This window comes from Oncorhynchus tshawytscha, linkage group LG01, assembly GCF_018296145.1.
Source record: "Oncorhynchus tshawytscha isolate Ot180627B linkage group LG01, Otsh_v2.0, whole genome shotgun sequence".
Lineage (NCBI taxonomy): Eukaryota > Metazoa > Chordata > Actinopteri > Salmoniformes > Salmonidae > Oncorhynchus > Oncorhynchus tshawytscha.
The window spans coordinates 21,162,404-21,176,258 of record NC_056429.1 but is presented as its reverse complement, the minus strand read 5'-3'; the positions used below and the strand labels follow the sequence as shown (position 1 = coordinate 21,176,258).

The following is a 13,855-nucleotide window of genomic DNA, read 5'->3' as shown; positions in this document are numbered from 1 at the left end:
AAAAGGGGTAAAAAAAATTATCAAAGGCTATGAAATAAAGTTGACTCGAAAACCAATAGAACAGGAGTGTTTATAAATATTTCCATGGTCAGATTTTGGCTTGGCTTCTTAGAAGCAAGTTAAGACAGGTCTCATAATATGAAGTAAAACATCCAGGTTTTACAGGCTATAACTGTCTCTGGTAGATGGAAAGGCTTTCTCAAAAACCTACTCAATTAAATGTTAACTAGCTACAAAGTAGCGTATGCCTACCAGAATGATATGATTACCTGCATCAATCCAGTGGATATTTGTTTGCAAATGTGTGCTACAGAAACACACTAATCAGACAGTGCTAGGTGCAAGTGCACTTGAATTAAAGGCTAACTACACTCACAAATGAACATTTCTTACATTTTTCCCCAGGCCTCAAAAGTGGTCTCCTGTTATGGTTTAAGCATTATTGTGGACTTAGAAAACAACCAAATTGGATGTTCTAGAAAAGAAAAAGTGTGGCTTTGAGAGTGACCAGAGGAGGATATCTGTTAGGAAACTGTGTCGCCGGACAACCTGACCGGGAAGATTTTAAATTTACCAGCCCCATGTACATTGGGCGTCCCACTACGGCATCCACCCCAGGTGCTCAGAATGACAGAAACCACAAACATTATGGTCATTCATTTTAACACGCCATGCAACTCCTGTAATGAAGCAGTCAATAAATGTAATTGTCAAACATTTGCCAAAATGCAATTTGCGAGAAAACACCATTCTAAACACTGCACCAGATGCGAGCTGTATATGACAGAGATGAAAATCTTCATTAGAAACTTACAAAGACGGTGAAACTAGGATGGGTTGTTAATATAACGGCCTTCGGCTTCTGGACAACGATAGAAGGTTGATATGAAAATCAATAGAACAGGAGAGAAATGGCATTAAAGGAAGTCTTTCATGCGGCTGTCAGTGAAAAGCATCTCAAATATGTATCTTGAGTAGAATTTTAATGTTGAGATAACAAGCTTATGCGTTCATCTCTTTCCAGAATGATGCACTCAGCTCTCCAGAATGAACTCCACTGTCTCCTGTCAATTCATTGACTAATTGTGTGAAAAGTTTGCGGTTTATTTTTATCAATTCACCATTACATATGTTACCAGTAGTAAATGTACCGTTAAATCCCCATCCTTTGATTACATCAATGCATTGTATTAGCCTACTAAAATTAAGCCTACAGTCAATAACTTTCTGATTCTCGAAGTGGAAACGTTACTTGTAAGAAACAAGTTTTGGTTTATTTCATAACCATCATGTACAACTTTTGTTTGGAGTCTTTTGTTTGGAGTGCTCCATGTGAGCAACGAGCATGGGTTTGGTTCCTATGTCCTGATGTTGAGGGAGCGTGCGCGCCTGAGTAAGCATAGAAGTTGTAAATATGGTACTGGAACTGACCCTGTATATAGCATGCTTACTAACTTAATCATGTTATTCTTATTTCTATCCCATATGTCCAGTGGAAATGTCATTAAAAAAAAGCTTTCCCTAGCGCAAAAACAGCTGTCGGTCCTGAGCTAACTGGCAAGAATAGGCTAGTTGATACAATGTTGCAAGTTCGCTAGAGACTGCTTTCCTGGATCCAGTTGATTTATTTGATACAATGTTGTACTTCACTAGTTAAAGCTTAAGTAAAGACAGGATCAATATATTTTCTACAGCTTTATGTACACTACAGTTCAAAAGTTTGGGTTCACTTAGTCATTTCCTTGTTTTTTTAAAGAAAATCACATTTTTTTGTCCATGAAAATAAAATAGATCAGAAATACAGTGTAGATGTTAATGTTGGAAATGACTAATATAGCTGGAAACTGCACATTTTTTATGGAACATCTACATAAGCTAATTATCAGCAACCATTACTCCTGTGTTCCAATGGCACGTTGTGTTCGCTAATCCAAGTTGAATAGCTAATCCATCCAGAATAGAAAGAGTGGGAGGCCCCGGTGCAAAACTGAGCAAGAGGACAAGTACATTAGTTTGAGAAAGACGCCTCACAAGTCCTCAACTGGCAGCTTCATTAAATAGTACCCGCAAAACACCAGTCTCAACATCAACAGTGAAGAGGTAACTCCGGGATGCTGGCCTTCTAGGCAGAGTTCCTCTGTCCAGTGTCTGTGTTCTTTTGCCCATCTTAATCTTTTCATTTTATTGGCCAGTCTGAGATATGGCTTTTTCTTTGCAACTCTGCCTAGAATGTCAGCATCCCGAAGTTGCCTCTTCACTGTTGACGTTGAGACTGGTGTTTTGTGGGTACTATTTAATGAAGTTGCCAGTTGAGGACTTGTGAGGCGTCCGTTTCTCAACCTAGACACTCTAATGTACTTGTCCTCTTGCTCAGTTGTGCACCGGGGCCTCCCACTCCTCTTTCTATTCTGGTTAGAGCCAGTTTGCGCTGTTCTGCGAAGAGAGTAGTACACAGCATTGTACAAGATCTTCAGCTTCTTGGCAATTTCTCGCATGGAATAGCCTTAATTTCTCAGAACAAGAATAGACTGATGAGTTTCAGAAGAAAGTTCTTTGTTTCAGGCCATTTTGAGCCTGTAATCAAACTGAGCAATCGGAGGAGAAGGGCCTTGGTCAGCGACATGACCAAGAACCCGATGGTCACTCTGAAAGAGCTCTAGAGTTCCTCTGTAGAGATGGGAGAACCTTCCAGAAAGACAACTCTCTCTGCAGTACTCGACCAATCAGGCCTTTAAGGTAGAGTGTAGTCGACCGATTAATCGGAATGGCCGATTAATTAGGGACGATTTCAAGTTTTCATAACAATCGGAAATCTGTATTTTTGGGTGCCGATTTGCCAATTTTTTTTTTTTTTTTATATCTTTATTTAATTAGGCAAGTCAGTTAAGAACACATTCTTATTTTCAATGACGGCCTAGGGACGGTGAGTTAACTGCCTTGTTCAGGGGCAGAATGACAGATTTTCACCTTGTCAACTCGGGGGATCCAATCTTGCAACCTTACAGTTAACTAGTCCAACGCAATAACGACCTGCCTCTCTCTCGTTGCACTCCACAAGGAGACTGCCTGTTACGCGAATGCAGTAAGCCAAGATAAGTTTAATGCTAGCTAGCAACTTATCTTATAAAAAAAACACCATAATCACTAGTTAACTACACAGGGTTGATGATATTACTAGATATTATCTAGCGTGTCCTGCGTTGCATATAATCTGACTGCGCATACAAGCATACAAGTATCTACGTATCTGACTGAGCGGTGGTAGGCAGAAGCAGGCGCGTAAACATTCATTCAAACAGCACTTTCGTGCGTTTTGCCAGCAGCTCTTCGTTGTGCGTCAAGCATTGCGCTGTTTATGACTTCAAGCCTATGAACTCCCGAGATAGGACTGGTGTAACCGAAGTGAAATGGCTAGCTAGTTAGCACGCGGTAATAGCGTTTCAAACATCACTCGCTCTGAGCCTTCTAGTAGTTGTTCCCCTTGCTCTGCATGGGTAACGCTGCTTCGATGGTTGTCGTTGTGTTGCTGGCTCGAGCCCAGGGAGGAGCGAGGAGAGGGGCGGAAGCTATAAAGTTACACTGGCAATACTAAAGTGCCTATAAGAACATCCAATAGTCAAAGGTTAATGAAATAACAAATGGTATAGAGGGAAATAGTCCTATAATAACTACAACCTAAAACTTCTTACCTGGGAATATTGAAGACTCATGTTAAAAGGAACCACCAGCTTTCACATGTTCTCATGTTCTGAGCAAGAAACTTAAACGTTAGCTTTCTTACATAGCACATATTGCACTTTTACTTCCTTCTCCAACACTTTGTTTTTACATTATTTAAACCAAATTGAACATGTTTCATTATTTACTTGAGGCTAAATTGATTTTATTGATGTATTATATTAAGTTAAAATAAGTGTTCATTCAGTATTGTTGTAATTGTCATTATTACAAATAAAAAAAATGTTAACAATAAAAAAAAAAAATATCGTCAGATTAATCGGTATCGGCTTTTTTGGTCCCCCAATAATCGGTCTGCCTCTAGTAGAGCGGCCAGACGGAAGCCACTCCTCAGTAGAAGGTATGACAGCCCACTTGGAATTTGCCAAAAAGGCACCTAAAGGACTCAGACTATGAGAAACAAGATTCTCTGGTCTGATGAAATCAAGATTGAACTCTTTGTCCTGAATGCCAAGCGTCATGTCTGGCGGAAACCTGGCACCATCCCTATGGTGAAGCATGGTGGTGGCAGTGTCATGCTGTGGGGATGTTTTTCAGCAGCAGGGACTGGGAGACTAGTCAGGATTGAAGCATGAACGAAGCAAAGTACAGATAGATCCTTGATGAAAACCTGCTCTAGAGCACACAGGACCTCTGACTGGGGTGAAGGTTCCCCTTCCAACAGAACAACGACCCTAAGCGCACAGCCAAGACAATCCAGAAGTGGCTTTGGAACAAGTCTTTGAATGTCGTTGAGTGGCCCAGTCAGAGCCCAGACTTGAACCCAAAGGAACATCTCTGGAGACCTGAAAATAGTTGTGCAGCGACACTCCCCATCCAACCTGAGCTTGAGAGGATCTGCAGAATGGGAGAAACTCCCCAAATACAGGTGTGCCAAGCTTGTAGTGTCATACCCAAGACTCGAGGCTGTAATTGCTGCCAAAAGCGCTTCAAAGTACTGAGTAAAGGGTCTGAATATTTATTATGGGGTATTGTGTGTAGATTGATGAAGAAAAAAAACTATTTAATACATTTTAGAATAAGGCTGTAACATAACATGTTGAAAAAGTCAATGGGTCTGAATACTTTCCGAATGCAGTATTTGTATTTATTATGGGTCCCCATTACTCTTCCTGGGGTCCAGCAAAATTGAGGCAGTTTATACAACTGGCATGCAGATCGTTAGAAATGTTAGGATAAATTGCATGCTTCCCCAAACTTGAAACTCAGGCGCCTCCTATTTAGTCTTTATAAAATAATTGCCTCCATGTTTCTATGGTCAGATTTTCATGGAAGGCAAGACATAATATGAAATAAAACATTCAGGTTTCAAACAATTAAGTATGTTTTCAAAACGCATACTGCCTCCAGCTCACATTGTAGTGGGTGAACATGCTAATAGCCTGCCTACAGTAGTTTTTTTTTACTCCTGGTCAATTTGGCTGGCAACATTGTATTTATCCCCTTTTACCGGGACCAGAGGTAAACAAAGATTAGAACAGTGTTGTGTATTGAGATTCCTCTGGTAATTAATATTCCACAGGACCTGAGCATGGTGGGCTGATGAAGGTAGAAGGTACTGTGGTGGAACCATTTGGTACAAGCTGACTCACTGAGTCTCACACAGAGGGAGAGAGAACAGCCTTCTCCATGTTACACAGCTCAGAGGTGGGTGGACTGATAAGGAATCATTCAAATAGCACATAATGGCCAGTAGGCCTAGTTCCTTTCTGTCTCACCAGCTTAGTGAGTTTGAAACAGTAACACGTTGCGCTGCCTCCACCCTGGACTGGGCTGGGCTCCTGCCCTTTCCCCTGCTGATTGTGAGAGTCAGACAGACTGAGCCACCACTAGTCTAAGACCACAGCCAGGGCAACGTTATGCTATCAGCAGCACGCAGCAGTGGAGAAGGCGACATCAGCACCTAGAGCCCAGGCTGCAGGTCTACAGTCTAATGCCATAGAAAGAGCCAACAAACAACTACTGACAAGAACCAGATGGACTACCAGAAAAAATGAGGGTTTAACAAAAAAAAGACCCTTCCAGTCCCCCCCCGATAAACTGTACCCATTCTTGTTTTGGCCACAAATAAATGGCATCTCTACACCCATATTGAGCCTCACTCTCTCTTCCCCATGGTGGAGGGAATTGAAGTGGGGCTACTGGCAGATGCTTCTCTCTGGGTTGACAGTTCAGCAGAGGCTCCCTGCCTGGTCCTTATATCCCCACACCACCCTTCTTCAGCTCATCTCTGTTAAGGCATGAGGCTGGGGGGGGAAATTGACCAACTTTACTGACAACCCAAGATATCCGCCTCCTCCATCTTGGAGGAGAGAAAATGGGTCAAAGTATTGACTCGGCCAAGAATCGAGTGAATACGGTCTGCTAGGCTATTAACAGTCCCATCTGTCACTGGCAGAGGCAGTGAGGTTGGAGAGGAGAGGAACAGAAAGGGTGGGTGGATAGTGAAACGAGACATGTAAAAGAACAGACAGGCCTAAGGCTTTAAGACAGAACAAACTGAGAAGAGGGGAACAAGACAAATGGAAGAGAAATGAGAAAAGTGCTACCACCAATCAACACTCTCCGACACTAAATGGCAGACTGATATAGGAGTGACCTATAGCTAAATCCACAATCTCAGGTGTAACACATCTATGATACGTCTTGCCAAACTGTCACAGCTGTAGGCATTTTCCAAGGACAGCGACAGGGAGAATAGCTACTGCACTGCAGAGTCTGTTGCTCTGTCCTTCATCAAACCTGATTTGGCAGGGACAGGAGGAGAGAATTCCCGTTAGACCCATTTTGCAGTACCCACTACCCTCCCTGCCAATGACGACGCTTCCAGAGCCAGGTCTGGGAGTCACCCAAATGTGACTGGCACATCTGACTACATGGAGCTGGCTGTAATATGGACCTACTTGGTCCTGTTGATTCATTCAATGTGATAGGGACAGACCATTATCAAGTTTGAGAAGTTTTAATGTCACATTAGTTCCTTTGTTATGTCTTTGTTTTAGTATGGTCAGGGCGTGAGTTGGTTTATCTATGTTCCGTTTTCTATGTTGTGTTTTGCGTTTGGCCTGGTATGGTTCTCAATCAGAGGCAGGTGTCGTTAGTTGTCTCCGATTGAGAATCATACTTACAGTGCCTTGCGAAAGTATTCGGCCCCCTTGAACTTTGCGACCTTTTGCCACATTTCAGGCTTCAAACATAAAGATATAAAACTGTATTTTTTTGTGAAGAATCAACAACAAGTGGGACACAATCATGAAGTGGAACGACATTTATTGGATATTTCAAACTTTAACAAATCAAAAACTGAAAAATTGGGCGTGCAAAATTATTCAGAGCATGAACACGTACCACGCTGCGCATTGGTCCTCAGATCCTTACTACTCCTCCTTGCCAGAGGAAGACAGCCGTTACACAGGGTCAGTTCCAATACCATACTTACAATGTGCAGGGATACTGGCGTGACAGAGGTAGATATGCACAGGGGTAAGGTGACTAGGTATTAGGATATATGACAAACAAAGTAGCAGTAGTGCATATGAAGTTTGTATGTGAGTGTGTGTGCATAGAGTCAGTATAAATATGTGTGCGTGTGTGGAGTCCTGCGAGTGTGCATATACAGTGCAAAAATAAACAAAAACGTAATACCAGGGTCCACTCAGTCTGTGTAGCCATTCCTTAAGCTATTTAGCAGTCTCATGGCTTGGGGATAGAAGCTGTTCAGGAGCCTGTTGGTGTCAGGCTTGATGCACCAAATCACATTTTTATTTGTCACATGCGCCGAATACAACAGGTATAGACTTAGTGAAATGCTTACTTACAAGCCCTTAACCAACAATGCAGTTAAGAAAAATAAGCGTTAAGTCAATAGAAAAGTAACATAATTAAAACAGCAGAAGTAAAATAACAATAGTGAGGCTATATACAGAGGGTACCGGTACAGAGTCAATGTGCGGGGGCACCGGTTAGTCAAGGTAATATGGACATGTAGGTAGAGTTAAAGTAACTATGCATAGATAATAAACAGGGAGTAGAGCAGCTTAAGGGGGGGCGCTCCGGTACAGCTTGCCGTGCGGCAGCAGAGAGAACAGTCTATGACTAGTGTGGCTGGAGTCTGTCAATTTTTTAGTTCTTCCTCTGACACCGTCTGGTATAGAGGTCCTGGATGGCAGAAAGCTTGACCCCAGTTAAGTACTGGGCCTTTCGCACTACCTTCTGTAGTGCCTTGCAGTCAGAGGCCGAGCAGTTGCCATACCAGGCAGTGATGCAACCAGTCAGGATGCTCTTGATGGTGCAGCTGTAGAACCATGACAAATCTTTTCAGTCTCCTCAGGGGAAATGGGCTTTGTCGTGCCCTCTTCACGACTGTCTGGGTGTGAGTGAACAAGGAGTACAGGAGGGGCCTGAGCACGCACCTGAGGGGCCCCAGTGTTGAGGATCAGCGTAGCGGATGTGTTGTTACCTACCCTTGCCACCTGGGGGCGGCCCGTCAGGAAGTCCAGGATCCAGTCGCAGAAGGAGATGATAATTCCCAAGGTCCTTAGCTTAGTGATGAGGTAAGCGCATGCTCAGAGTACACGTCCTGGTAATCCGTCTGGCCCTGTGGCCTTGTGAATATTGACCTGTTTAAAAGGTCTTACTCACATTGGCTACGGAGAGAGTGATCACACAGTCGCCCGGAACAGCTGATGCTCTCATGCATGCTTCAGTGTTACTTGCCTTGAAGCGAGCATAGAAGTAATTTAGCTAGTCTGGTAGGCTTGCATCACTGGGCAACTCGCGGCTGTGCTTCCGGTGTACTACGATTCAAATCTTAGCCCTGTATTGACGCTTTGCCTGTTTGATGGTTCGTCGGAGGGCATAGCAGGATTTCTTATAAGCTTCAGGGTTAGAGTCCCGCTCCTTGAAAGCGGCAGCTCTACCCTTTAGATCAGTGCGGATGTTACCTGTAATCCATGGCTTCTGGTTGGGGTATGTACGTACGGTCACTGTGGGGACAACGTCATCGATGCACTTATTGATGAAACCATTGACTGATGTCAGTATCGCTTGCCGTGCGGAAGCAGAGATGACAGTCTATGGCTTGGGTGGCTGGAGTGTAACAATTGTCCGGGCCTTCTTTCAAAACAGCCTGATATGAAATGTCCTGGATGGCAGGGGGCTCAGCCCCAGTGATGTACTGGGCTGTCCGCACCAGCCTCTGTAGCGCCATGCGATCGAGGGCGGTGCTGTTGCCATACCAGCCAGTCAAGATGGTCTCAATGGTGCAGCTGTAGAACTTTGAGGATTTGGAGGGCCCATACCAAACCTTTTCAACCTCCTGAGGGGAGGAGGCACCTTCTTCATGACTGTGCACTTGTGTGTGTACCATTTCAAGTCTTTCGTGATTTAGACACAGAGGAACTTGAAGCCCCCGATCCGCTCCACTGCAGCACCGTTGATTTAGATGGGGCCCCTGCCTACGGGTTGTCTGGGTTAGCCCTGTGTGTAGTAGCCCTGTCCTTTAGTTTAGTACCAACCTCAGTGTTAATCCAGATTGATTTGGAAAGAAGTGAACCTTCACTGTGGGGACGTCGCCGATGCATTCCCTAATGAAGCCAGGCTGGCACTCTCAGCAAAGCCTATGTTAATCAGAACCGTCTCAGCACAAAGGCCCATGTTCATCAGAATTGCAATAAAACATAGCCTACATGCAATCATTGATTTCCCTATTCACTGGCTTGATGTAATGTGCTGTTGCTGCATCAATTTGGATGTCAACACCATCAAACTGTACATATGAACAAACCTCTGCTTGTGTCAAATGTTCTCTCCCTCCTCTACCCAGGCAGCAGAAGAATAATCAGGCAGAACCTGAGTATGCTCTCCTCCATGCACCCCATTGTTTGGAGCTGAATGGGTTGTTTTCCCTGTAGCATACGGTGCAGTCTATGACAAGGAGCCAGCCTGCCAAGCATCACTTCCAGTACAGACCCAGCAGCATTGAGCAGAGCATGACAGCATGGTGAGCACTGGCATGGCATTATGGCATAACAAAACATCATACAAATAAATTAGGTAAGAATACATTTCCATAGTCCAGCTGCTAATTGAGATGACAAAACAGAGACCAGAAAAAAAATAAGAGGCTCTATCTCATCTCCTTCAGCATGGTTCTCTTTTGGGTCACCATGTGCTTTTGAGTGGCCCAGATTAGAAACATGAATAGTAACACAAGGTGCTGAACAACATCAGAAATCTCCTCCTTTCCTACTGCACAGCAACATCCCCTGTTATTTGGAATTCCACAAAATAGATCTGACGTCACAATAGTCAGTCACCATGTCAACAACCTGTGATACATTTCGACCTGGGAAATTCTATTATTGAGCTCCACTTATCACTGGTCCACTTAGCACAGCTTGAAGTGAACCCGTAACCCAACAGAGTGAGGTCTGTTCCTGCAGCCAGCCCCACGGTGGATACCCGTGGCCAGAGAGATCCATCTGTTAGAGACCCTATGCTTAGTAGCATGGCCACCGGCACTGCCTTCCAGCTCTGCCCTGCTTGGCAAGATCCAGGGAGTCCACGGCCAGCAGCTCTGTAGCTTACATTACAGGCAGGGGATCTCCATAATTAATTCACCACCACCAACAGTAGCACCATACTATATGGGCCAGCTGTGAGGGCAGAGGGAGCCAGCTAAATCATGAGGACTGAAAATCCTTAAAGCTAGAATCCTTAATTGAAACAATAAAGTATTCTCCCCATTTCACTAAAAAGATAGGAGATGGAGAAATGTAACCACTCTCAAATTCATAGACAAAGCTATGGACCCCAGAAAGAGTAGCTGCTGCTATTGCAACAGCTAATGGGGATCCTAATAAAATACCAAATATTAAGGACTGATAAAATGTATTTTCACCATGTTTTGAGGCTATACAGTGTTTGATTACATTTACGTGGCATAAAACAAGCTTACATTTTGGGGTTCTGATGGGGTACGACAGTTGAACTAAGTTAATTTAATAGATTTAATAGATTCTATTCTTAAAGAATGAATGGGTATATATGATTAATTTATAAGTTCTAAAATGTATGTAGCAATTAAGGATTCTAGTTAAGGATCAAGTGATATGCTTCTTTTCCCCAGTGCCATAAAATGATTGAATTGAGTGCTCAGATTGCAGAGCGGAGTTAGCCCGCTATATTGATATGGTATTCTCCTCGCAGGCTGAGGTGGCCAGCTCTGCAGGAAGGCTCTGATCAGGCTTTAGGCTAATCAACAGAAAAATACAGAGCGAGACAGTCAATTCTAATCTAAATGCAAAGTAGGACTCTTATTCCCCCTGGCCTTGCCTTTCTTCTCTCCCTCCTTGCTGCTCCCCACATCGCAGCCTTTTAGGGGCCGAGGCAAGGCTGAGTGATGTGGATGGTGTCTGACGGTGAAGAATGTGCTGTAATTGTGGCATGCTTCAGATGTGTCTCTGTTCTGGGAGGAGAGCTAGCAGGGACCTGATGATGGCAGCGGGTAGAGAGAGGCTGCTAGGTGCCTGCCTGGCCCCAGATCAACAGGAATGGCGGGGGTCAAAGCCTCCACTTTTAAGCTCAGTGTGATCTCCCGCAGTAAGGGCCTACCTACTGGGACAAGCAGCAGCCGGCACCACACAACCTCAGCTCACCCCTCCAGAACAAGTGGATGGTTATGATTTCAGATGCAGAGGTTCTGAGTTAAGGAATGTTGAGCTGGCTTCAATAGGTACCGGATTAGAAACTGGACCTCAACCCACCCATATTTCCCACTATGATTATCAGGTGAATATCTTCCCCTACACAATGAAAAGTTAATAGAGATGAGACAGAAAGGTAGGTTAAGTTTTCAGAGTGCAACTCATAAATAAACATTATTTATTGAAAGATAAAATGCTTTGCGGAATACATAACCAAATACTCAACTACTCATGAAGTCAACTGGCAAGAGGCCATGAAGTTGGTACATATTTCTTAATCTTATTGAAACTCCTCCACCTCGCATCTCTTCATTCCCAGTCCCACCTACACATCCATCCATGATTCACTACGCTCTCTCACCACTCACAACTAGCAGAGTAGAGGGTTTCACTTGATCGAGACATAAGGGAGGGTTTTCTTCACCTCTCAATATCAGTACTTATATTACTTTTTCAACACCGATCAAGAAACGTCTCTATGAAGGTTTCTGTTCTCTGTTTAGAAAACCATGTAGATTGCAATCTGAATTAAAAAAACAACATCAAGTGTGCATTCATCCACCTCTCCTACAGCATTTTCATATAAGCCTAGGTGGTTTCAAACCAGCTTTAGAATAAAAGCTAATGGCATTATATATTTTAATTTGAGAAGGTTAAAACAATTGGAGAACAGGTGTCAATGTGGAATTTTACTTCCACTATCATCATTATTTAAAATAAAAAAATGTTACACGGGTTATTCCATACAACGCTAAATAGAAAACCAGGCCATTTCTGGAACAGTTTAAGTCACAGTAACTTTCTAGACCTTTTATCAACATGGTCATTAGATAAGTCTCTCTGGGGTCATTGATTGCTGTTGACATCTTGTACTATCCCAGGAGGATATGATTCTACCAAGATGAATATAAGGGATATTCTCTCTCTCGCACACACAGACAGTAAAAAAATAAAATGTTAACAACACCCCCCCCTCCCTGAAAAACACCAAAACAGTGACAGTCAGAGGTGACTTTTAGTTCTTCCAACCAGCAATATCGTCAAACAAGTTTCTCATTATCAAAATAAACATTGTCAAAGCAGTAATTTCGCTACCTTTAAATAATACATTTGATAGGGCGGCAGGTAGCCTAGCCTAGCCTAGCGGTTAAGAGCGTTGAGCCAGTCACCGAAATCTGTCGATGTGCCCTTGAGCATGGCACTTAACCCTAACTGAGTAGTTTTCCATAATTAGCCATCAAACGGTCTACTTAGCAAATATATAACAAGTAAACCTTAATCTATATTTCTGATCATTTAATGATATAACATTACCAATATCCAATTAAAGGTTGGCAGCAAGCATAGGTCAAAAACGTTGTCAGTTGTCTGCTACTGATAGCGTGCAAGCTTGAATTCTACATTGTCTTCTCTCATGCTGCTGAAGACGGCAAGGCATTATGCAGTTCCCCGCGCTAGTTACAAAGCAAGCTATTTTACAGGACCCAGCCGAAATAATAGTTCATTACCTGTATATTTTTTCAGGAAAACCTTTATAGTACATTTTCCATCTTCAGTCATTCACCTGTCCAGATCCAGCCATAGTTGTATAATGCCCAAAGTGATTTGATATAGTAGGCAGAGGTACAATATCTCTAGGCAGTTTTCAGTGTGCGCGCAAATTCCCACCCATCTGTCCCTATTGGTTGACATACTTGTCAATCAAGCCTAGAGCGCGATGTTGTAGGCATAGCAACCATTTGGAGGCGGGTCTTCGAGATTTTCTATGCGCCAATTGGATGAAAAAATATTATTCTGAACAAACGCCCACCTGTTAGTACGCGGCTGTGTTGGCCAACGTGGGCTTCCATCAATAAAACGGACGTATTGAAAGCCAGATTAAAGGGGGTATAATAATTTATTCAAATTTCCTCATAGATAAAATGTGTAATGTCATTTGTCTTTCAAGGTGGTGCATGGTCATATAACAAAATGTAACAAACATTTTATTTTCCCCCTCCATTCGACATACTTTCCTCATCAATAAAGCTGCATAGTAAAAGATTTATACAAATGCAAAACCCAAAGATGGTCTTCCTGGGGCAGCAGGTAGCCTAGTGGTTAGAGTGTTGGACCAAAAGGTTGCAAGATCAAATCTCTGAGCTGACAAGGTGAAAATCTGTTCTTCTGAACAAGGCAGTTAATCCACTGTTCCTAGGCTGTCATTGAAAATAAGAATTTGTTCTCAACTGACTTGCCTGTTTCAATAAAAATCATTCTTTACTAAAACACATATAATAATGAAAGAGACTGCTTGTCTTCAGTATGAACATTGTCCATGGACTGCATAGAGAAACTGACCTGCTGGCCACTTGGGTCACAAAAGACCAAAGGACCATTATTTACAGTCAATAAAGGGACCCTGACATGCC

General features: G+C 43.1%; 1 protein-coding gene across 7 annotated transcripts in view; it reads right to left on the bottom strand.

Annotated features, from left to right (window-relative positions):
- Nucleotides 1-13,108, bottom strand: part of LOC112261780 (F-BAR domain only protein 1) — a 78,120-nt gene extending 65,012 nt beyond the window's left edge. For all 7 annotated transcript variants that reach the window (XM_042309392.1, XM_042309523.1, XM_042309465.1 and 4 more), the window contains exon 1: nucleotides 12,953-13,108. The gene's annotated coding sequence lies outside the window, so the exon portion shown is untranslated. The remainder of the gene's footprint in view (nucleotides 1-12,952) is intronic.
- Nucleotides 13,109-13,855: the final 747 nt, after the last annotated feature.